At 42.7% G+C, this 26,467-nt stretch overlaps 1 protein-coding gene and 1 pseudogene across 6 annotated transcripts in view; both read left to right on the top strand.

Annotated features, from left to right (window-relative positions):
• TLN2 (talin 2) overlaps nucleotides 1–26,467 on the top strand; it is a 484,588-nt gene that overhangs the window by 207,467 nt on the left and 250,654 nt on the right. The window lies entirely within an intron of this gene.
• Nucleotides 298–1,950, top strand: LOC136335438 (obg-like ATPase 1 pseudogene; annotated as a pseudogene).

Genomic DNA, 26,467 nt, shown 5'->3' with positions numbered 1-26,467 from the left:
CAGAGCCGGTGCTCCCTGGGGGGCTATGGCTGGCTGTGTGCTGGCATCACCATCAGTGATTGGAGCGTCCTGAGCCCTTTTCTCATGTCCTGAGGAGTGTTCCATGTGAGGCTACTTGTGTCTCTTCGCAGCAGTAATTCTCACATCGGTGGTCCTGGGTCCCCTGGGCTTGCTTTCCTTCTTTCCTCTTGTGCCCTGGGTTTTCTCTTACCCTTCAAGTACCCTTGGATTCCTTTTAGACTTTGTTTCCTCCAGGGAGAAGATCTCTCTTAATGCTTAATGGGCAGGAGAGCCGTCATGAGGGTCACAGAAGTCATCGTAGCTTTTTATTTGTCACGCAGACATCCAGACCTGCTTCTGAGGCTGGAAAGGCTGATGGCGGCCCGCCCGCACTACCCCCTCCTTCCTAACGAGATTACGAATTCCATTTCAGTGATGGTTTTAAACTAAAATGGCCTTAACTTCATTGCCTTTGCATGTTCTTTCCTGGCCTCCATCTCCCCTTTGACTCCCCAGGGGTGCCTCAAGTAAAGGGGGTGACAGTAATTGGGAGCCCAGTGGCGTATATTCTTTAGCAAACCTCCCCAAATGGCTGTAACTTCGTGGAGCTTTGGGGAAAATGTAATGAACCATAAACAAAAGGTTCACAAAGATCCTTCCACTGCATCGCGTACCCAGTGAGTTTCTGTAGATGTCCTTATTGAGTTTTTACCTGTAGATTGTTCTTTTATTCCTCAGGTTTCTTTGGATCCCTTTTGTGGAGTGAACCCGACTCCCCTTGACCCCTGTTCCATTATTTGTGTGTCCCTGGCTAGGTCCACTGTCCCACTCTTTTTGACTTGACTGTCAATATGCCGTGGGTGATGGGCTTCACACATTAAGTGGAATGGAATCGAGCCATCCTGTGGCATGTGACAGTGAGAACCACTGCCTCCTCTACTGCAGGCATTGTCTCCCTTCTTTCTCTTTAATGTCTGACTTTAAGGACGTTGGCCTTAAGTTGCTAATGATTTTGTACAAACTCATGGGAGCAAGAGTACCTGTGTCAGATAAAAGGTTTGGTTTTCTTTTCCAGTAACACAAACCAGCAAGTAGAACACCTGCCCTTCTAAATGCAGTGGATATTGCTGGTCTTGTAAAAAGGAATTCACAATGGACAAGTCCTGGGAAATGCCTTTTTTTTAAATCCATTTTTATTGGAGAGAGAAAGAGAGAGAGAGGGAGGAAAGATAGAGAGAACAGGAGGAGGAGCAGGAAGCATCAACTCCCATATGTGCCTTGATCAGGCAAGCCCAGGGTTTTGAACCGGCAACCTCAGCATTCCAGATCGACACTTTATCCACTGCACCACCACAGGTCAGGCCTGGGAAATGCCGTTTTATCTCATGTGTCTGTGATGGAGTCTTTCATCTAATCCTTGCTTTTGAAGATGAGGCTATATCATGCATGTTGTAGGAAGCACAGATCTGCTTTGAGATAGAGAAATAAGACATGAAGAACTTCAGCTTAAGGGGTGAGGAAATGATCGGGCCATTAGAGATAAACTAGAAAAAGTGGCTGCGAGAGGAGGAGATCAACAACTGAAACCTGAATATGACATGCTGTGCAAAGTTAAACCCTGAGTTACAGATCCGAAGAAGCCTGTTCCCTTTTATCCTGGTTGGAATGACAAAGAGATAGAACTGCTGAATAAACACTTATTTATGACTTCAAAACCAATGGTCTACTTGGTTCCTCTTTCTGAAACAGACTACATTAGAGAGAAAAGCAAATGCTGGTCATCCCGATAGTGGGGCTTTGGAAAACAAGTTGCAAGAATTGAGTGCTGCGCAGATGCAGAAGTATCTGGAAATGAAGATGACACAAAACGTTTTGCCACCATCACCTCCTGCGCAAATGACTGCGACAGCTTCCCTCCTGGGCTCCCTGCATCTGTTCTTCTGGCCTTGAATACGGAGACCACAGCTCCGCCGGCGGTCTTCCTAAAGTTCATGTCTGACTAGATCCCACTTGGAGTAAACCCCTTCATGGATTCCCACTGTTCTTAGAAAAAAAAACCTAAACTCTTTACCAAGTATCATAAAATCCACTTAGTGGCTCTATCTTAAACCCTCTGCACCAATAATATTACAGTATTTTCCACTTCTGTCTTGCTGACAACAGTGCTCCCAATATCCAGCAGAATTCTGGTACTTCATAGAGTAGATGTTCAATACATGACTGCTGAATGAATAAATGATCAACTAGATCTAGAGGAGGGGACGCCAACTTAATAGTTAATGCAAACTCAAATCTCCAAATATATATACAAAAGTCTTAAACAGATGACTTTAAGGCTGAATTTTTTTTTTTTTTTTTTTTTTTTTGCATTTTTCTGAAGCTGGAAACAGGAAAAGATAGTCAGACAGATTCCCGCATGCGCCCGACCGGGATCCACCCGGCACGCCCACCAGGGGCGATGCTCTGCCCATCCTGGGCGTCGCCATGTTGCGACCAGAGCCACTCTAGCACCTGAGGCAGAGGCCAAGGAGCCATCCCCAGCGCCCGGGCCATCTTTGCTCCAATGGAGCCCTGGCTGCGGGAGGGGAAGAGAGAGACAGAGAGGAAGGCGCGGCGGAGGGGTGGAGAAGCAAATGGGCGCTTCTCCTGTGTGCCCTGGCTGGGAATCGAACCCGGGTCCTCCGCACGCTAGGCCGATGCTCTACCGCTGAGCCAACTGGCCAGGAAGGCTGAATTTTTCTGTAAAGGGAGGCTGGGGGCAAGAAGAGGGAGGGGTGTGATTACATATCATGATCACATTTATATTCTATATATTTTTTTAAGATGTTTTTATTATTTATGCATTTTAGAAGGGAAAGAGGGACACAAGGGGGGAGGAGCAGAAAGGATCAACTCCCATATGTTCTTTGATCAGGCAAGCCCAGGTGACCTCAGCATTCTAGGCTGACACTTTATCCACTGCACCACCACAGGTCAGGCTATATTCTATATTCAGATTTTAAATAGGATATTAAGATATTTTTAAAGCCTCCTTTTCTTCTCATAATTTGAGAATAATGCAATCATATTGAGGGAAAATACCCTAAAAGTTCAAAGCTGATGAGGTGCAGGAATTGAAAATGGACTTTATACTATTGACTTATGGCAGTGCTGTGCTCTCTGGTCACGAGAAACACCTGTTCTGTTCCAGGCTCAGGTGGCCGATGGCGTCCTGCATTGTATCAGAGCCTCAAGAGTACGTTGTGCCTGGACACCCACTCTCCCCAGACTCCTGGATGTATCTGCCTCCCTCAGTACATGGCAAGTCCCTGGAGGGGAAAGCCATGTCTGACTTATAACTGTGCCACCAGTGCCTGGCATATGAGGTGACAGGTGAACATTATGACTTTATTTGACCACATTCCAATAGATGGTTGTCCAGCCTTTGTCTGAAGGGCTTTCCTTATCTCCTAATACTCTTGCCTCTGTCCTTTAGTTTCTCTGGACACTTCTCTTCTTCCTGCAGCAAGCCTTCCAGGCCCTCACTAACCAGAGGGATCATTCTTGAGTGTTTGAAGGCTCTGAAGAGGTTTTACAACCTAGTAGCTAAACAGCAGCTTTGGATTCTCAACTTTACTCCTTGCTTCATGGTCAGGAGCAAGTTACAGAGCTTTCCCCAATCAGTTTAATGCTCTGTAAAACGGAGATGTGCAGTGCCTGCCTCGCACGATTTGGGGAGGGTGACATGAGGCAGCGTTTGGAAGGAACCCGGCCTGGTGGCTCTACCTCGTTGATGTCAGCGGTGAATGACTATTGATCTGGTGCTGAGTGTGTCATGCTCTGTTCCAGAGTATATAGTCCTTTCCCCAACTTGATGATAAACTCAAAGTGGGGAAGAAAGCTTGTTTGCTCTGTCTTGTTTGTGTCTAACCACTACTCCCACTTGTCCATCTGCCCCCCCTCCTGTCCAGCTAGGTGCTGTACACCCCGTAGCTATTACATACCTATGGATTTGTCATTGAACAATCCTCTTGCACGTTAACACCTCTCTATTGGGACATGATCTTGCCAGTAGAGCAGTTTCCTTTTTTCCTTTTGTCATGTTACGGGGAGCTGCTGATTATTTTTTCCAACCTTCTTTTATTTATTTATTTATTTTTTTATTATGAGTCAATATTCTGTATAACATAGTCGATGTCACAGTCTGCTGCTGCTAGAAAGTGTTGTTTTCCATGCTTTCTCCACAGTGTAAGTGCTTCCCTCCATCTCTATTGGATTCTTGGGCTCTCTTTAGACAAAGAAGTGGCTGTACAATTACCCTTTGTTTTAACCTCTGAGAACTATGGCAATGAATGCCAAGAAGTTTTTAAAACACAGCACCTTGCTAGCCTGGTTATCTACCAGCCCTGCGTCCTTATTGTAAGGCCTTTTAGTAACTGGGTTGGGTTTTGTAAAACCACAGCAGCATGAGATACAGTGGTGCTGTCTGCCGGCTTTGAAGACTTTTCCCCTTGCTCTCTACACTTTTGTCTCATTTCTTGCCACCAGAAAAATACTTTGTTAAATAAACTATGCTCTGTGAAATGTCTTCTCACTGTTTAAAACTGACTTCTGTATTTAATAGGTGACATGCACTGGATTGGTTTAATCAGTTCCATTCTGTCATTGCTGTGATGATTTTGTGTTTTTTTTTTGTTTTTGTTTTTTTTTGTTGTTTTTTTTTCATTTTTCTGAAGCTGGAAACAGGGAGAGACAGTCAGACAAACTCCCGCATGCGCCCGACCGGGATCCACCCGGCACGCCCACCAGGGGCGGTGCTCTGCCCCCCAGGGGGCGATGCTCTGCCCATCCTGGGCGTCGCCATATTGCGACCAGAGCCACTCTAGCGCCTGAGGCAGAGGCCACAGAGCCATGCCCAGCGCCCGGGCCATCTCCGCTCCAATGGAGCCTTGGCTGCGGGAGGGGAAGAGAGAGAGAGGAAAGCGCGGCGGAGGGGTGGAGAAGCAAATGGGCGCTTCTCCTGTGTGCCGTGGCCAGGAATCGAACCCGGGTCCTCCGCGCGCTAGGCCGACGCTCTACCGCTGAGCCAACCGGCCAGGGCACTGTGATGATTTTGTATAAATGTTGGCATAGTAGTTCCCCCTTATCCATGGAGGATGCCTTCTCAAACCCTAGTGGATGCGTCAAACTGTGGATGGTCCCAAATCCTATGTATACTGTTTTTTTCCTGTATATATCTACATACCTATGATAAAGTTTAATTTATAAGCAGAGTAAGAGATTAATAATGATAATATAGTAGAAGAATTATAACAATATACTGTAGTATATGAATGACGTCTCTATCTCATAACCTATCTGATAAACGAGACGGCTACTAAGTGACTAAGAGGTGGGCAGCATACACAACGTGGACGCCCTGGACAAAGGGATGTCTGGGGCTGGATGGAGCCAGAAGGTGTGAGATTTCATCACACTACTCAGAACAGTGGGAAATTTAAAACTTACAAATTATTTATTTCTGGAATTTTCCATATAATTTTTTTCAGATCTCAGTTGACCACAAGAAACTGAAACCATGGATAGCAAAATTGGGGATCAGGGGGAACTACTGTATTGTAGGGATTCAGCATTGGCTCTGACATATTAGTGCAGGATGATATTCCAGGGCTTATTACCTAATGTCTTTCTTCAAGATGTGAAATCAATTGTCTGAGCTAGAACTGTAAAGAAGTACTAGGGATCATTCAGAGCTTTGTAAGAGAAGTAGCTAGAACTCAGGAATGGTCACAGAGAACACAGATAATAGAAGCTAAAGCTTGGGGCTCAGACTTCCTTGTTCAGGTCCTAGCTCTACCAATCATTAGCTCTCGGACCATTGGTAATTTGTTCTCGCTTTTCCTCAGTTTATTCACCTATCAAATGGGTTTAATGGTTTTATTTTGGTACTTACCTTCATAGAGTTTTTATAGTGTTGTTACAACATGGAATGCATAGACTCAAGCTCATGGTAAACACTTAAGAAATGTGTGCTGTTGTTCTTATCGATGTCATTTGCTGCTTTTCATTATGATCTGTACTACAAGGAAAGGGCAGAAATTAAAATTTTACCTTCATAATTAGTGAGAATGGTCAATTTATGCTCTGGTTTTTTTTTTAAAGTAGGCAAAGCTGTGTATAGTATGTGTTGCATTGCCAGGGGGTCCTGTGTCCCACAAAACTACAAACAGATGGCATGTAACAACTTGAACTCATACACATTGTTGGTAGGAATACAAAATGCTACAGCCTCTTTGATAGTTTCTTCAGCTTTTCATGTCCTATGCTTCTATTTTTTAAAATCTAACTCTTAATTCATATAAATTTTATTATGGTATGTAGTATGAGATATGATCTTACTTAAATTTTGCAGATAAGCAATTTGCCCAGCACCACTTTTTGAATAAGCAAAACACCTATCATATGTCCCACACATTCTACGCCTCAATATTTACCCAAGAAATGTAAGTTATGTCCTTACAAAGACTTGTACATGAATATCAAAGGCAGGACAGTGGACACATGCACCTGTTACTATGAGCTTTATTTATAATAGCCCCCAAATGGAAGCTACTCAAATGTCCATATATACACGAAAGAATCCATAAGTTGTGGCTATGTCCATTCAAGAGATCATGACTCAGTGATGAAATGAAATGAACTATTGATATATGCAGCAACATGGATGACTCTCAAAATAATTATGCTAAGTGAACAAAAGCAGTAAAAGGAAAGTACATGCTACATGATTCCTTTCATGTAAAAAATTTTAGAAAATGCAAACAAATGCATAGTGACAGAAAATAGACCACTGGTTTTCTGAGGACAATGGAAAGTGATAGTCGAGAGGAAAGGTTTACCAAGGGGTACAGGAAAAACTTTTTGGAGTAATGGATATGTTTATTACCTTGATTGTCATGGTTGTTTCACAGGTACATACATACATAAAAATTTATTTGTGTATTATGTGTAATTGTCATTTATTCCTTAATAAAAATATTTTTAAAAATCAGACCATCTATATAAAAACAAATACATTCACTCTGCTGCTCTATAGCATGATTTCATCACATAGATTAAATGAACACTTAAGCGATTTTTTTTTTTTGCAAGAGAGACAGACAGAGAGAGGGAGAGAAATTAGCATCAACTCATAGTTGCAGCACGTAAGTTGTTAATTGATTGCTTCTCTTACGTGCCTTGAACAGGGGGCTCCAGCTGAGCCATTGACCCCTTGCTCAAGCCAGTGATCTGGGCCTCAAGACAGCAACCTTTGGGCTCAAGCCAGTGACCATGGGGTCATGTCAGTGATCCCACACTCAAGCTGGTGACCCTGCATTCAAGCCAGATGAGCTCGCACTCAAGCTGACAAACTCCGGGTTTTGAACCTGGGACCTCAGCATCCCAGGCCGACACTCTATTCTGTGCCACCACTGGTCAGGTGCTAAATTGTTAGTTGTGGTATTTTTTTTTTTAGGAAAGGTATTTTTATTATTAGAATTTTTAGGAACAATATGCCCAAGAAAATTAGAATTTTTGCCGTTTCTGTCTTTTGATCAGTCCTGTGTGACAGGTAGAGGCATTTGCATTATTACACTGACCTTATAATAAAACCATTACAGCACTTATATATTCTAAAATTTTTTGCACAGACTTTTGAATTTGCTACTTAGAAATCTAAATGGCCTCTTTTTCTAGTTTTCTCATTTTCCTCCTTTTCCTTCTTTGCACCCAACCACTCTACCACTAATCTGCCCGAAAGGACATTTCTTTCTCTGTTAGAAAAGGAATGTAAAAGAAGCCGCCTGACTTGATATGACCAGACTTAAAATTAGTTCGTCAACATTAGTTTTAATTAGTCTTCTAATTAGTTTGTCAAAAAAGTCAGTTAAAGCTAAGGATCATAAAAAGTTTTAACCTGAAACACAAATACACACATTTAAATTTTGACTTAAAATACACACGTCTTTAACAAACCTCTCTGATGGTGAATGTCGTTGGAATTCTGCACCTTCTTTCCATCATGAGTCACTCCCAAGCTGTGGAGTCTAGTTTCCACTTTGGGGTTCTTTAAAATTGAGTGGGACTTTTTTTTGTGTGTGTGTGTGTGTTTTTCTGAAGCTGGAAACGGAGAGAGACAGTCAGACAGACTCCCGCATGCGCCCGACCGGGATCCACCCGGCACGCCCACCAGGAGCGAAGCTCTGCCCACCAGGGGGCGATGCTCTGCCCCTCCAGGGCGATGCTCTGCCGCGACCAGAGCCACTCTAGCGCCTGGGGCAGAGGCCAAGGAGCCATCCCCAGCGCCCGGGCCATCTTTGCTCCAATGGAGCCTTGGCTACGGGAGGGGAAGAGAGAGACAGAGAGGAAGGGGGGGGGTGGAGAAGCAAATGGGCGCTTCTCCTGTGTGCCCTGGCCGGGAATCGAACCTGGATGCCCCGCACGCCAGGCCGACGCTCTACTGCTGAGCCAACCGGCCAGGGCCTTGAGTGGGACTTTTGAAGATATTTGACAAATAATAAGTATAGACCTTTTTCATGTTTTAAAAAAATTCTCCCAGTTCATCGACATTTGTCTGGACCTCACATCAGTTGGCAGCAATTTTCTTTCTTTTTAGCAATTCATGAAAGCATTCTAACAGAGTTTTTATTCAAACAGCAATCGTTTTGTGCTCAGATCATGTTGCTCCATATCATTTATATGTGTAGTATATGTGTACATAACCAATATAACTGGCCTGAACAAGTTTAAGAACAGATTGACTCTGGTAGGCTAACAATGGTGGGTATAGTCTACCCAGTGAAAAGTTACTTTTAAATTGTCGAGTTGGCTAAGAAGAAGTTGACTGTGAGACCATCCACTATATATGCACATTGTAGGAAATTGAAACACAGCAAACTATAAATCATTTATAAAGCCAGAATTTAAAGACAATAACATTCAGGTGAAAGGATTGAGAAGTACAAATTAGTAGTTACAGAATAGTAAAAGGGATGTAAATTACAGCATTGGAAATATAGTCAGTGACAATGTAATAACTGTGTATGGTGCCAGGTGGGTACTGGAAATAGCAGGGGAACACTTTGTAAAGTATATGATTGTCTCACCACTGTGCTGTACTCCGGAAACTAACACAAAATAATACTGAATGTAAAAAACATGTATACTTTTGATTAAATGAAAAAATGCTTTTTTAGTATCATAATGTGTTTGTTTTTTTAAATTTGTTAATGTGGTGAATTACAGTTAAGGATTTTCTATTATTAAAACCATCCTTCTTGGGTGGGATGGACCCTACTTGATTTTGCTGTATAATCTTTTATATATACCATTGAATTTGGTTTGCAGTTATTTTGCTTAGGGTTTTTGCACCTGTATTCCTGAGTGAAATAGGCCAGTGATATTCCTTTCGCAGAACGTATTAATCTGACTTTGGAATGAGAGTTTGTTGTCATCATAGAATAATATGAGAGATGTTTCTCTTTATTATTCTTTTACTGTTAGAATGAGTTTGTGTACCGTTGGGAGGATCAATTTTCTGACATTTTTGTAGAATTTTCCTATAAAATAAGTGGGGCCTGCTGCTATTATTGTGGGTGATTTTGAACTATTACCTAAACTTCTGTAATAAGTGTAGAATTAAAAAATAATTACTAATATGTAGGTGGATCTCTTTTGTCCTTTATATGTAGTTGATTATTTTGTATTTTCATGAAAAAAGTGATGATGAATGTCCTCAAACATAAATACTTACTTCTAATTGTTTCCTTTCAATGGAGTCCTAGAAATGAAATTATATGTCTAAAGAGTGTGATCATATTTAAGATTCTTAAACAATATTGCCATATTGACTGCCAGAAAAATGATACCCCCCATGGAGGGAAGTGTGTATTTCACTGTGTTTCTTGCCAACATGATGAGTGTTTTGATTCCTGCTAACATGGTAGAGAATGACTTGTTTGGAATTGTATTTTAATGGTGTTATTGAAGATTAACTTTCTTTTTCTTTTTCTTTTCTTGTTATTTGATTTCTTTGTGAAAAATGGGTTACTAGTCTTTAACCATCTTATATTAGGGTATTTTATCTTTATTTTATTATTCAGCTCTAGCTAGTATTTCTATAGTAGATAGAAACTTTTGTCATATGCTGTCTTATATTTTCAAAGTCCATTGCTCATCTTCTGATTTGGCTTAACAGTATTTTTATTTTTTGTATCATGAAATCTCTTTGTGATTTCAGCTCTGTCATTGTTTTTACTTAGAAAGACCATTCACAACCTGACTCAAGTAAATTGTGTAAATCTTACTGTTTTTATGCTTTTAAAATCTAACTTTTCTTTTTTTTTTTTTGTATTTTTCTGAAGCTGGAAACGGGGAGGCAGTCAGACAGACTCCCGCATGCGCCTGACTGGGATCCACCCGGCACGCCCACCAGGGGGCGATGCTCTGCCCATCTGGGGCGTTACTCTGTTGCAACCAGAGCCATTCTAGTGCCTGAGGCAGAAGCCACAGAGCCATCCTCAGTGCCCGGGCTGACTTTGCTCCAGTGGAGCCTCGGCTGCAGGAGGGGAAGAGAGAGACAGAGAGGAAGGAGAGGGGGAGGGGTGGAGAAGCAGATGGGCGCCTCTCTTGTGTGCCCTGGCCGGAATAGAACCCGGGACTTCCGCACGCCAGGCCAACGCTCTACCACTGGCTCTACCGGCCAGGGCCAAAATCTAACTTTTAATTTATATAAATATTATGTATGGTCTAACTTAATATCTTTTCATATAAGCAATTTGCTCAGCACCACTTTTTGAATATTCTTTCATTTCCCTGTGGAGTTCTGATGAAACTTTTACCACATATGAATATTGTATATTGTGTCTGTCTCATTAATCTGTTTGTTCCTTACTAGCAGGAGGATGTAATTGTTTTAGCTTTCTTATTGGTTTTATTGTCTGATGAGTAAAGTTTCTAGTTTTTGCAACATTTTCTTTACTATTTTCAATATATTTTCATCTGAAATAACTATTCCTAGATGGGATATAACCCAGGCTTCTCAGAATGTTATAAGTTGCTCCCCAGTTTTCACCTTTTGGGGAAATTTCACTGGGAATGTTGTTTAAGTTCAAGGGCCTTTCCTGTCTCACCTGAACATTTGTCTCTCTCATTCTGAACATCATTATAGTCAACCTTTACTTTTTAATTTTTTAATTTTTTATTTTTTTTACAGAGATGGAGAGTAAGTCAGAGAGAGGGATAGACAGGGACAGACAGACAGGAACGGAGAGAGATGAGAAGCATCAATCATCAGTTTTTCATTGCGCGTTGCAACACCTTAGTTGTTCATTGATTGCTTTCTCATATGTGCCTTGACCGCGGGCCTTCAGCAGACTGAGTAACCCCATGCTGGAGCCAGCGACCTTGGGTTCAGGCTTGTGGGCTTTTCCTCAAATCAGATGAGCCCGCACTGAAGCTGGCGACCTCCGGGTCTTGAACCCGGGTCCTCTGCATCCCAATCCGATGCTCTATCCACTGCGCCACCGCCTGGTCAGGCTAGTCAACCTTTACTTTTTTTTTTTTTTTTCATTTTTCTGAAGCTGGAAACAGGGAGAGACAGTCAGACAGACTCCCGCATGCGCCCGACCGGGATCCACCCGGCACGCCCACCAGGGGCGACGCTCTGCCCACCAGGGGGCGATGCTCTGCCCATCCTGGGCGTCGCCATGTTGCGACCAGAGCCACTCTAGCGCCTGGGGCAGAGGCCACAGAGCCATCCCCAGCGCCCGGGCCATCTCTGCTCCAATGGAGCCTTGGCTGCGGGAGGGGAAGAGAGAGACAGAGAGGAAAGCGCGGCGGAGGGGTGGAGAAGCAAATGGGCGCTTCTCCTGTGTGCCCTGGCCAGGAATCGAACCCGGGTCCTCCGCACGCTAGGCCGACGCTCTACCGCTGAGCCAACCGGCCAGGGCGTCAACCTTTACTTTTAAAAGCTGTTTTTTGCTATTGCTTTTCCCCTAGTCTGAGTTGTTTCATTAATCTCGTATTTATTTAGAAAGCACTTGATGAATAATAATTACTTTTTCAGATGAGCAGTTCAGAGATTACATGTACCTGTGGCCTGCGTGACCCTTGCCATCTGGACTGGCTGCAGCACAGCTGAAGTGTCACCACGGTGTGCATCTTCAGGCAGGGTTTCTAACTGCCCAGAAATGGAGTCACTGCTTTGTAAAACGTCCCTGTTGCAGTTTGTCGTTGGATGCAAGGCTTCACGAGGCTCAGACTGTTTGGACTGTCAGTTTATAAATCACCATGCACAGGGCATTACCAGGCGTGGGTCAGCTGCTTTCTTTTCGGTCTGTCAGCTTTCTGCACTGGGAGAAAATTGTCCAGCAGCTGACATGTGTCTGAGCAGAGGGCAGAAGTTAGCCAGTCCACGTCTTTCTGTCACTTCTGCGTGCAGGGTCAGTCCAGAAGGTCTGCATGACGATGATGACTGCAGGGCCTCTCAGCCCACCCTTGGCATTTCTCCCTCTGGCCCCGCCCTTTGAACTCCTCCTGATGATCATTTCCTGGGTTTGGCTTCTCAGTCTGCCCCGTCCCGTTGGCTAAGTGACATTGACATTTCATCTCCCTGATCTAATATGCAGAGATGCCCACTTATCATCGACTTCACATTTATAAAGAACTATTAGCAAACTTGAACAAAGAAGAAATATGGCTGTAGTAGAAGCAGGGGGAAGCGCTGGTCACTCCCCCCTTTGTCATGTTTCTGTAAGTACATGGGCTGTCATCCTCGGATCAGAGACGCCGCCTGACCTGGCCACAGCCCAGCTGCTGCCTTGTGCCTCAGACTGCTGAGCCCTCTGCCTCTTTGACATGTCTGCTCCACTGATGGGCTGTCCATTGGGGTTTCTGTTCATTTTGGTTTTCTGGAACCTTCTCCATTAAGTATGTAGAGCTGGGGAAAGATTTTAGTGCTGAAGATGTAAAGGAAGGAATTTATACCTTCTAGTTAGAGGTAAACGCGCTCTTGTAGTGTTTAAAGATGAGATGAGGAATAGCGTTTGTGTTCCTCCAGATGAAAAGTCTTTTTCTGAAAAGAAAGGGGAATCTTGAAGGAGGTCAAGCTACCCAGCTGCTTCCTCTCTCAGGTGATGCTTCAGATACACATTTCACTTTCTCAGCAACAGCGAAGTGGGTCATGGTCGCCCAAGACCTTGGGAAACATTTTTAAACAGTTACATTTCTTTTTTTTCTTTTTTTTTTTTTTTTTAATAAATTTTTATTAATGGTAATGGGATGACATTAATAAATCAGGGTACATATATTCAAAGAAAACATGTCTAGGTTATTTTGTCATTAAATTATGTTGCGTACCCCTCGCCCAAAGTCAGATTGTCCTCCGCCACCCTCTATCTAGTTCTCTGTGCCCCTCCCCCTCCCCCTAACTCTCTCCCTCCCTCCCTTCCATGTCCTCCCTCCCCCCACCCCTGGTAACCACCACACTCTTGTCCATGTCTCTTAGTCTCATTTTTATAAACAGTTACATTTCATTTTAAATTTAACTTGACAGTTTTCTCCTATTCCTTCATCCACATTTGGTTTAGATACTCTGGCAGGACTATGTCCAACTGCACTGGCTATTTTCTGGTACAAGATTTGAGAAAATCTTTTCATTGTTTTTCTCACTCGCCGTTCTTCCTGACTGCCCCCATGATGGAGGAAGGCAGGCCAGTGGACACAGGTGCCTATTGCTGTGAATTGATGGCTGTGACTGTGGTCCCAAATGGTGACAGAAGACTCAGTAGGAGCTCCAGGCCGGAGGGCATGGATGCAACCATTGTGAACTTGGGTGTATGGTAAACTCGTGTGTGTGTGTTATGGGAAGGTTCTCAATGAAGCTTCAACTTCCACTGAAGCCCCGTGTGCTGGACTGTGTGCAGCTCATGATGGCTCATGTATGAGGGAGTCTGTATCTCCATCTGCTCGCTGGAGAAACAAGAAGGAGCAGGCCCGCTGGGTGAGTTACACCTTCAACAGTTTCCTTCTTGCAAACACTTTTCATTATTATGAAGGTGGTTGTTCCCCAAAACTTGCAGGTGTGTAAGGGTTTTCTGTAGCCTTCCAGTTTCTCCTGGTTTGTTAGTTTTTAGAGTAAAATATTGTGCTGAAGATATTGAAAACCTTTCCCAGCTTTATTTTTACAGAAGATGATTTTGGTTAGAAAACAACCACTGTTAAAAATGGCCCTCCTTCTGGAGTTTCTGTTAAGCCCACAAGTTAAACACGTGGTATACAAACAAGTACATAGGATTGAACAGTTGTGTTTTTAATTTTTGCAAAATAACTTGGAAAAGCAAATTAGGACTTCTAATTGTGGCGCCTATACTGTACCCTGTTTCAGTTCTCAGTTTAGGTTAAGTTATGTTGCCTAGATGCCGAAATGTTTAATTTTTTGTCCCCTTCTTTTCCAAGTGAGAGGAGGGGAGATAGTGAGACAGACTCCCACATACGCCTCAACTAGGATTCACCCGACAACCCCCGTCTGAGGCCGATGCTCTGCCCATCTGGGGCCATGCTCACAACAGAGCCATTTTTAGTGCCTGTGGCGGAGACTCCATGGAGCCATATTCAGCACCCAGGCCGATGCTATCGAACCGATGCTATCAAGCCATGGCTGCAGGAGGGGAAGAGCGAGAAGGGGTTAGGGAAGAGGTGGAGAAGCAGATGGCCGCTTCTCCTGTGTGCCCTGACCAGGAATTGAACCTGGGACATCCACACACTGGGCTGACGCCCTACCACTGAGCCAACCGATCATGGCCGAAATGTTTAATTTTTTTAAGACTTTATTTATTCATTTTAGAGAGGAGAGAGAGAGAGAAAGAGAGAAGGGAGGAGCAGGAAGCTTCAATTCCCATATGTGCCTTGACCGGGACAGCCCAGGGTTTTGAACCGGCAACTTCAGCGTTCCAGGTCAATGCTTTATCCACTGTGCCGCCACAGGTCAGGCCCAAAATATTTAATTTTTAACCAAGTGTAGCAATGAGGTAAAAAATATGTCTTTCTTGGGTTGAAAGTGTGAGGAAAGAGGTAGTCCTGTGTCTTCTTCCTGAAAAATGTCATTTAGTTTTTATCTTTGGCTATGATAAAACCTTTAAAGAAGGGTGAGAGAGAATTGGAGAATCTGTTGGTGTGGGCTTAGTCATAATTGTGGCTTTTCTTAGATCATCTTCAGTCTCGCTCTTTACATGACATCACTCATATGCCCCGTTTCCTTGTTATGATGGCTATGCATATAATATTCTATATTTTCCTGTTTCTATGGAAAGTATTTTTATATCAAGGTAATTCTTGCCAGAAGAGTTAAACTTGATCCTTTATTAATAACTGTAGTGGGTTGAGTCATGTCCTCTCCAAATTCATATCTACCTGAAACCACAGCATGTGACCTTTAGTCTTTGCGGATACAATTACTTAAGGATGGTGATGAGATCATACTAGATTAATCTGATGCCTGGTGTCCTTATAAGACAAGTAGAGGACACACAGAGGCACACAAAGAAGAGAGCCATAGTCCGACGGAGCCCTCAGATAGCTCAGAGAGACAGGAACGGCTCTCCCTTCGTGTTTTCATGGGGAGTAGGACCCACCAGCAACTTTTGATGCCAGTTTTCTGGGTTCTATAACCATGGGAGAATAAATTCCTATTATCAGACACCCATTGTTTGGTAGATATTTATGATAGCTCTAGGGAACTAATATAACAACCCAATACAAAAGGGCAGAGATCAAAGGTCAGCCTTTTACTGACCTTCAGGTCAAGGTGCCCTGAGTTTAGCAAGGTTTTAAAGTACAGTGCTTATACTCAATGCAGTCAAGTATTTCATATGCAAAAAACTTCTGTGTTTGGTGCACCTTCCGTTTTAATTTGGTCAATATTTTGTAAGAGACAACTTACCAGATCCCTGTACCACTTGGAGGAGGTTTCATGGTCTTTTTCATTTTAACCTTTTAGGAGTAGTCTGAAGAGCTTGGTGCCTGCTGCCTTTATTGTTTCATCAAAGTGAATTTTCAGATTCTTCAACCCTTTATGTAGGAGCTTAGGACTTAAAGAATCGATTGTGTCTCTTAAGTATTTATTTGCTTTCATTGTCAGTGCTCAAGGACTCAGGTTAGGTGTCAACAAACAAGTTGAAAACCCTGCAAAAGATACAGGACAATGCCGTGCACCAATGTCCTTTTGAATTTCAGTGGGAAGTGCCGCATTTGGGGCACAGTATGCTGCCCCATTACTCTTAAGATGAGGAGAAAATAAAGTAGATACACAGTTACTAAAAGGAAACAGTCTCCTTAAATGATTCTTTTTAAACAAAAGTACCCCCCACACACACACAGTATCTTGGTAACACTGATTCAACTTGCCTGTGTACCCCCAGCCCTATACAATAGTCCCCCCATTATCCATGAGTTTGCTTTTATGTGATTTTAGTTACCCGGGGTCAACCACAGACCGAAAATATTAAATGAAAAATTCCAGAAATAAACAATTCATAGATTTAAAATTGAATGCTGTTCTGAATTGCATGATGAAATTTCATGCCATCCCACTCCCTCCCGCCCAGGGTGTGAATCATCCCTTTGTCTAGTATTCACGTTGTATATGCTACCTGCCCATTAGTCACTTGTAGCTGTCTTGGTTATCACATCAGCAGAGAGAGAGAGAGAGAGAGAGAGAGAGACCACATTCATATAACTTTTACAGTATAGTTATAATTGTTTTATTTTATTGTTAGTTAATCTTACTATGCCTTATTTATAAATTAAACTTTATCATAAGTATATATAGGAAAAAAGACAGTATATATGTTATCTGTGGTTTTAGGCATCCACTGTGTGTGTGTGGGGGGGGAGTGTCTTGGAACATATCTCCGTGGATAAGGGGAAACTGCTCTATTCTCAAATGTATACCAGATTTTTTTTTTTTTTTTTTGTATTTTTCCGAAGCTAGAAACGGGGAGAGACAGTCAGACAGACTCCCGCATGCGCCTGACTGGGATCCACCGGCACGCCCACCAGGGGGCGATGCTCTGCCCCTCCGGGGCATCGCTCTGCCGCGACCAGAGCCACTCTTGCGCCTGGGGCAGAGGCCAAGGAGCCATCCCCAGAGCTCGGGCCATCTTTGCTCCAATGGAGCCTCAGCTGCGGGAGGGGAAGAGAGAGACAGAGAGGAAGGAGAGGCGGAGGGGTGGAGAAGCAGATGGGCGCCTCTCCTGTGTACCCTGGCTGGGAATCGAACCCGGACTTCTGCACGCCAGGCCGACGCTCTACCACTGAGCCAACCGGCCAGGGCTTATACCAGAAATTTAAGTTGAGTTAGTTCAGGTCCTCATTACTGTGAAACTCAATTATGGAACAGCAAGCAGTCTGTATGTTCACCTGCAGTAGTTGGTGCAGTTTTACACTTCAACATCATGTACTTAGGCTAGGTTTCTTGGAACTGCAGCTCTCTTCTTTGCTGTGAAGATCTTTCCCTGACCGCAGAGGAATTGGCCCAATATAACAGAACCTCATGTTTCCATTATCAGGTGCTCCAAAGGAATGGCAGAATCCAAAATTTTCTCCATACAGAATTTCTAGCTAATTCTATTAAGGGGGCCTCCCAGCACAGATGGCCTCAGGACATAAAGCCAATTTGGAATGTTTAGAATGGAGAATCGTTCTGCTAGTGTTATTTGTGCACGTTAAGGAAAAACTTGCTGGTGTCCAGGAGAAAACATGTTCTATCTCCTTCCTGGAAAGCACTGCACATAAGCTGGGCTTTTCTTGGCTTGATGGCACTAAGTCTGGGTTGGGTGTGGAGGTCGGTGAAGGAAAAGGCAAGAATATCTCTTTTTTTTTAAATTATTTTTATTCATTTATTTATTTATTTTTAATTTTTTGTATTTTTCTGAAGTTGGAAACGGGGAGGCAGTCAGACAGACTCCCGCATGCACCTGACCGGGATCCACCCAGCACGCCCACCAGGGGGTGATGCTCTGCCCCTCTGGGGCGTCACTCTGTTGCAACCAGAGCCATTCTAGCACCTGAGGCAGAGGCCACAGAGCCATCCTCAGCACCCAGGCCAACTTTGCTCCAATGGAGCCTTGGCTGTGGGAGGGAAAGAGAGAGACAGAGAGGAAGAAGGAGGGGGAGGGGTGGAGAAGCAGATGGGTGCCTCTTGTGTGTGCCCTGGCCGGGAATCAAACCTGGGACTCCTGCACACCAGGCTGACACTCTAACTCTGAGCCAACCGGCCAGGTCCTTTTAAAATTAATTTTAATGAGGTGACATTGATAAATCAGGGTGCATATGTTCAGAGAAAACATCTCTACGTTATTTTGACATTTGATCATGCTGCATTCCTATCACCCAAAGTCCAATTGTCTTCCTTCACCTTCTGACTGGTTTTCTTTGTGCCTCTCCCCTCCCCCAATCCCTCCCTCTCCTTCCCCCCACCCCGTAACCCCCACACTCTTGTCCATGTCTCTGAGTCTCATTTTTATGTCCCACCTATGTATGGAATCATATAGTTCTTAGTTTTTTCTGATTTACTTATTTTGCTCAGTATAATGTTATCAAGGTCCATCCATGTTGTTGTAAATGATCCAATGTCATCATTTCTTATGGCTGAGTAGTATTCCATAGTATATATGTACCAAAGCTTTTTAATCCACTCTTCCACTGACGGACACTTGGGCTATTTCCAGATCTTCACTGTTGTGAACAATGCTGCCATAAACATGGGGGTGCATCTCTTCTTTTCAAATAGTGCTATGGTGTTCTTGGGGTATATTCCCAAAAGGCAGTTCGATTTTTAATTTCTTGAGGAATCTCCATACTGTTTTCCACAGTGGCTGCACCAGTCTGCATTCCCACCAGCAGTGCAGGAGGGTTCCCTTTTCTCCACATCCTCGCCAGCACTTACTCTAGTTTCATTTTTTTGCAGGTAGCTGTCCAATTTTCCCAACACCATTTGTTGAAGAGGCTGTCTTGTATGCTCTTACCTCCTTTGTCAAATATCATTTGTCCATAAAAGTATGGGTTTATGTCTGGGTTCTCAGTTCTGTTCAAGAATATCTTTTGAATGTGAATTGAACCAGTCATGACTTAGTCAATTTAATCTTCAGGGTGTTCCTATGATTTGTAGGCATTGGTATTCTTAATGTGGGAAGGATTATTAGTCTTAATTTGGAAAATGAGGATGAGAATGTTAAAGTGATTCACTCTAGGTTACACAATGAAGTAATTAATAGGGGCTTCTTTTAGGGCACAGAAGGAAAGAAATGGGGAAGGGTGTGAGTGAATGAGTATATGTGTGTGTCTGTAGAAATAGGGGAATTTTTTTCCTGGTGATTTCTGATTTCAACATTTAATTGCAACTCTAGAAAGACTGCTTCTGGTCTGGAGGGGCGGTGTGGTGGAGGGGGAGGGTTCCTGGCACCCTTGCTCCATTCACTCCATTTTGTAGGTGAGGGTTGGAGTGTGGTAACTACCTTCTCTATTAAGCAGGTGCCCCTTGATATGCACATAGAGGGTTCAGAGAAAGCCACGGCTCCTCTTCGTCCCTTAAATAATGTAATTAATATAGAATAAATATTGTGAAATTAAATAAATTTTATTTACTGAAGAACTATATATCCTGTTCTTATTTTAAACTGCAAACAAGTAGTGTTTTGTAATCTTCATCTTAACACATATACTCAGAGTAGTCTTTTCTTATTTAATATATAAATTGATTTTTTTTTGGCCTGTGTCAGTGACAGAAGACAAAAGTTATCTGTGTCCTGCACTGTATCATGAACAATTCAACTCTACCTTAATAACAGGAGATGGAGTTTGGGTTTCTCTTGAGCCAGTTCTGTATCCTTAATAACCCCATAAGCTGTCCACGTAGCATCCATCACTGCCCAGACCAATTGCTTGGAGGCCGTCGATGTTGCCCATTGTCTCCATCTGTGTGCCCTGCACAGCTGGCTCTGAGCACCAGCCAGTCTTTCTTACTCCAGCTGACAGGGCTAATCAGGATGATCAATATGGCCTCCCCTCTTCATGGCACAGTCTCTAAGTGGATTTTCTTTACTTAATATCCATGTGGAGTGACTGTTAGAATGGACAGTGGAGATTTTAACTAAACCCTCTGTTGATAAACCTGTGCTGCAGCAGAAAAGAAGTAAACATTACTGCATGACTTTATCAATAGAAACAAAACTCTTTGGAATGGGGTATCCCAAACCAGGTGAGTGTAGGTAAGTAGTCTAGCACTTTCAAGTTACTTTCAGGATCGTTTTTCTATGACTAAGCATGAAGAAGTCTGGTGCTTTGAATACATATAGAAAACAATTTTATTTTTATTGAAAATTTCATATCTTGTAAATCAAAGAAAAAGTTGATTTATCTTACGCAGCTCACCCAGTGACCTAGTGATGGTTACATTTTACTAGAATCAAGTGTAAATTTGTAATGAGCTTTAGCTGGCTGTGTTGCTAAGATAATGGTTGTAAGTTTACTCCATGATTCACATATGGAAATACTAGACCTTTATGGAATGTAAATGTATCTTTCCTTAAGTTTAAATTATAGCTCACTCATGCCAGCACCAACTGAGTTCAGAATTTGTTGTAGACAGTCAACTTTGGGGTTACTGCTAATACTAATATGGACAAAAATTTATACTATACATTTTTCTCTAATCCTTTGTTTATTAGCAAGTTGACTCATAGGTAGTTTTTCATTAGACATAGACCCTTGGGTTTGCACTTTTTCTTTTGAGTCCATATGTTTCATTTGCAAATAAGTCTGATAAGAGAGTAAAAAATATGAGGGAAGGGCCTATTCATTCTCATTTTTGGATGACCTGTTGATTTGTCATTCCACTGAAGAGTGACCTATCAAATTCACCCCTGATGTGAGATCTGCCCTTTTTTGGTTCTTTGCTGGTGTATATTATTATAATTTTCCCCTCTAGCTATCAATTGTATGATGGGTGAGATTCAGGATTTCTACTATTTACTTCTCTACAAAGGAGAATGAGGAATCTGCTACCTCAGCAAGGGCGGGTATACCTTAAGGGCCTGGCTTCAAATGAAAACAATATGTCGGTACTGGTTTTCAGCAGCCAATTTAATTTTCATTGGATCTAGAAATATTCACACTGTTTGACCTGCAACTTTGTGTGCTCTGTGAAAAAATTAAATTGGTCTTAGATGGCTTGCAATATTACTTTTCTGTTGGTTTTACAAATTATTGTAACACTTCCGGAAGTTCTGTGCTTCTTGCCTGATAAAGTAAGCCATCTCCACCCTTCCGAGAGAATCCTTTGTCCAACCCCGCAGGTGGGAGGCTGTTTTGGCCCAGGAAAGGCTTGAAGGCGGAAGGAAGGTCTTAAATGAGATAGTACATGTGAGTGGGCTATTTTGTAGCTTTGTCTCAGAAATTGGGCTGTTGAAAAACACCCAATTTCTCTTATGGGGCAGAGAGGAGAGAAAAGATCACAGTTAAGAGGGGAAAAAGAAGATGGAGGTAGTGGATAAGCTTTTGCCAAAGCTTTTTCTCTGCTGTTATGTCAGGTTGTCTTAAAGCACTAGAACAGTGAGTTTTAACCTTTGTTATCTCATGGTACACATAAAATAATTACTAAAATTCTGAGGCACACCAAAAATATATTTGTTGCCAGTCTGACAAAAAAAATAGGTATAATTTTGATTCATTCGCACCGGAAGGCTGCTTGCTATGTGTTGGCTATAGTCTTTTTTTTTAAGTGAGAAGAAGGGAGGAAGAGAGATAGAGAGACAAAGTCCCTTATGTACCCTGACTGAGATCCACCCAATAACTCTTGTCAGGGGCTAATGCTGGAATCAGCTGAGCAGTTCTTAGCACCCGGGGCCCATGCTCAAATCAATCGAGCCACTGGCTGCAAGAGGGGAAGAGAGAGAGAAGGAGGGGGAGAGAAGCAGATGGTCACTTCTCGTGTGTGCCCTGGCCAGAATCTAACTTGGGCCGTCCACACACCGGGCTGACACTATCCACTGAACCAACTGGCCAGGGCCTGTTGTTGTTTCTTTATTTGACAACCTAAAGGAAAAGAGGTCAGTGCCCCTGACTGAAAGTAGTCAGGTATTGCTTGTTTTAAAAATTCTTGGTGCACACTGGTTGAAAAATGCTACACTAGAGTGTTGTTTTAATTCCTCAGCTGTCCTGTGTTTAATGCCAAAGTGTGTGTGGGGTGTGTGTGTGTGTGTGTGTGTGTGTGTGTGTGTTTATGTGTGTGTGTGCGCACGCACGCAATTATGTGCATATGCACTTGATAAAAGGCAAGAAGAGGGCATTTTTGTTTAAGGTAAGTTTCAAGACTGAAGATATGACATTGTGACATCTACTGACTAAATAAGAAAAAACAATGCAACTAAGAGTAAGCAAGCCTATCTTAATCAGAAGCTATTGTCGTGGACCGCTGGGGCATGCTGACCTGAAAGCTACCAGTAACATCTTAGATGGCTTTTTTTTTTAGGGGGGGGGGGCTTTTGGAATAACTGGAAGATGCAGGGGTATGTATTGTCATTGTGCTAGTCATCCAGCCTGATGTGAGCATATCAGTGGGGCCCTCCACACGAGGACCCATCTATAAATGTCATTGTTCACATCTTGCAAACCATGCAGAACTGTGAGGCTTAGTTTTTTACTAGCAAAGGTGCAGATCTGCCTTCAGACTATGACTCAGGCCCCTGACCTACTTTTCTGGTTACTCATGCCTAAACAAACCCATTAGGAAAGCTCTTTCAAGTTGGAGTCATCCTGATCACAACTGGAACCTTTCAAAGTGCTAGCCTGTAGTGGCACCCCCTACTCTGGGGTCCAGTCAGGCTTTGGTAGCTGCAGTGTACTCCGAGGAGTTTTCTTTATCAGAGACCTAATTATTCATCCATATAATTGAATTAAAGGTAAGAGGGCATAGGCTGTGGCTAGCACAAGGAATATGAGAAAATGCCTTTGGCCCCGAGCTGGTTTTAGGGGTTTCAGCATCCTCTCCGTTAGAGTGCAGTGGTGCTGGAGAGTCCAGAGGAAGCCCGCAGCCGCTGGGAACAGCTGGGCTCCGGGTTCCGGTGCCCCAGCACGGGCACGGCGGGGACAGGAGCTCCCACAGCTTATGTTTTGGGGGTTGCTGGAGGAAGCACGGGCTGAAGCGGATGGGCAGGGAGGAATTTTAAATAGTGCCACCTGACTTTTTAAAGCAGAAGTTGCTCTTTCCAATCCAGCCACTCTGCGCTTCCATGTGCCAGGCTTTCCGATGGCACTCTCGTGATGGAATTGTGCTAGAGATTGCAGAGATCTGAGTGGACAGATGGGAAGGGATGCTGGAGGAAGGACTGCAGGCTGTGCGTGTGTGAATGTGCAGCAGAGGGAGGCCAGGGCACGTGGAGGCTACAGGGAGGGCAGACCTGAGTTCCCTGTGAAACCCACCCGCATCCTGTCCTGAATGGCAGGGCAGACGCCACATTCTCCCACTTGCCAGAGGTTCAGTTTGAGAGCATGTGTCTCCCCACAGCCCTGGACTTCAAACCGATCGTTCAAGCATTTGGACGATAGCACGTATAAGAGTACACATAAGGCATTAACACATGTCAGTGCATCTAAGACATTTTAATAGGAACTGGGCATACATCTGAGACGCTCAAAATGATTGACACTTGAATAATTTGTCAAAACAACAATACTGATAACTGCTAGATTTGTGTTCTGCGTGACAGGAAAATATGAACTATTATTTTTTGTTGGTTTTTGCTCATTTGAACAAGCAAAACTCCCCCCCCCCCCAAAAAAAAACAACCCCCCCACCAAAACAGCACTTTGCTGGAATAATGACATAAATAGCTTACTTACATCCGCCACGATGGGTCTCCTGTTCCCTGGAAGTGTGCGGTCAAAGGCCCAGGCAGGCCAAAGCACTGTGGATTGGAGTGGGGGGAATAAATGAGCAGGCTCACCACTGCCCTTTGTTATTTTCTTTCTAATGCTAAAGTTTGGAATCCCTTGAGACAGCTGAACTGAAGAAGCTGAGACTAAAGTTCGTCTTCTGCCCGCAATGGGGCTAGCCAACAGCAAAGATTTGTACCCAGACACATGGCATTGGATGCTGGCTGGCCACTGTGAGATCACCTGGCCACCACCACTTATTTTATGCAGGAGGAAAGTGAGACTCTGATAATAAAAGCCTGTCCAAGGACAGCACAGCTCTTAGAGGTCAATGGATTCCTACGTGGGAAGTTACAAATGAGAGCTTTTAGTTGGATCATGTACTTGTGGCCACTGGCGTGATGTTGACATATAGATGAAATTAAAGATGTCAGGACTCGTGTTTGATGCTGGGTGGTGGCCATAGAGGAGAGAAAGCTGGAGAAGTGTGGCGTCTGTTTTCGCACAAGGAGGAATACCAATGTTTTTTCCTCTTGGCAGATATTCAGTTATATGAACATAAGTATTTTAAACTCTGCCCTCCCAAAATAGGATCGTGGGCTTATTGTGAGGGTTGAAAGGCAGATCTGAGGTAAGTGCTGGTGGTAAAAGTGGCAAGAAACATCTTGCTTTATGTTTGCTCATGCTAGCCACGCCTTTATTACACGTGCCTTTTAAAATTTCATTATTGCTGAAGGCTAATACAGTTCTAGCAGTTAGACCATTTTGTTTATTGGCAAAAGAGAATTCTTAAGGGGATGATCCATCCTCTTGGATGTGCAGGAAGGAAGTTTAGATATTAAATTTTCTGTGTGATTCTGCCTTTTGGTCAGGTGGAGTTGCACCCCAAATAGCTCAGTTGCTTTCATCATGAGGAGAATTTATAGGTGTGCCATCACTGTCTTGCCGTCTCTTTGCTCCTTCTGATTGGGGAGGAAGCTGGTGAATTTTGAGAGCCAGCCAAGGAGAGGATTTAGGTAAACAATGTCTTTATTTCTGCTTTTACATTGTATTCATAGAAAGTAATATTTAATAGTTGCAGTTATTCTTGAGATCAGCAAAGAGGTTTGCTGGATACAGAATCATATTGTAAAACATTGATTTGTACTTTTCAGAGGCTAACATTGAACTGCTGTGTGTCAGACATTATTTTAAAAATAGAAAGACCTGAATGCATGCCAAGGGCTGTGTCTCTTAGCTATGCCAGATTACCTCTATTTGTTAGCATTTTAAAAAACTGGTTATAATGCTGTTACATTATTATTGTCATACATTAATTTTCTTTACCTTTTATCATTTCCCAAAGTTTTTGTTCTTTAAGAAAGCATCTTGGGAGGGGCACAAAGAAAACTAGATAGAAGGTGACAGAGGACAATCTGACTTTGGGTGATGGGTATGCAACATAATTGAATGACAAGATAACTTGGACTTGTTATCTTTGAATATATGTATCCTGATTTATTGATGTTGCCCCATTAAAAAAAATAAAATTATTTAAAAAAAGAAAAGAAAAGAAAGCGTCTTGTTAAAACTTCCAGAATGAATGAATTTTATTAGGCAATTTTCTGCTTGCTAGTTTTCTCCTCTCAATTCTTTTCAGGTAGGAGTTGGGTTGTTTTCTATAATCTGTGTCATGTGGAGTTTTGAAGTATTTAGCTTTGGAATTTAATCTATTAATATTCTGATTGTGCTCTGACTTCAGTTTCCAAGAGAGAAAATTACAAAGAGGGCGAAATCACACATGAATTATGCACAAAGAAAGCGAACAGTCTCCTTTTCTACAGCCTTGACATAGAAATCATAATTTCATAATTGTATTACAATACCAGGGATCTTTATACTGAGAAATTTAAGATTAACAATGATGCTAATTGATAGTCATTTCTCTATTTAAATATCATGTTACAGTTACTTAGTCTTGGTAACAAGGTGAGGACTATAGTTTTCTTTCTCTTTTACTGAAAATTCACTGTATAATTCTGGTGTAAGACTAAAATGATTGTAGTTTTGAAACTATTCATATACTCACTGAGACTTCCTGGGCCTTTTAAAGCAACGTATTCAGGCTTTACTGTCTAGTCATTCTAGACTGCCTTGAATAAGCAAAATCCCAATGAGGTAATCAATGTCTTTGAAACAAGAGCAAAGTTGAAATAATACTAATACTTAAAGCATAGTATACAGTAGATAGACCTTCGTAAGTATTTGTTGAATTAAGTGGCATTGTTCTAAATATGTGTGGATTATAGTAGAGATCATATGCTTCCTCTAAGTCTTAACAGAAGGACAGTTTTCAAAGGAAGGTCTGGATATTAAGTAAAGTCTTCATAAGTAAACCTCATGATTAAGATATCTTCTAGGATTAGAAGAAGGATTGGGTGTTCCTGTGTACCAATTTGGGAGAAAGAAAGTTCAATGGCCAGTGCAAATGGGATATTGAGTTTCCCTTTCATCAAGCCGTGTTCACTGCAGTTAGGGA

The sequence above is a fragment of the Saccopteryx bilineata genome, chromosome 4 (genome assembly GCF_036850765.1).
Source record: "Saccopteryx bilineata isolate mSacBil1 chromosome 4, mSacBil1_pri_phased_curated, whole genome shotgun sequence".
Lineage (NCBI taxonomy): Eukaryota > Metazoa > Chordata > Mammalia > Chiroptera > Emballonuridae > Saccopteryx > Saccopteryx bilineata.
This window is presented reverse-complemented; position numbering and strand designations above follow the sequence as displayed.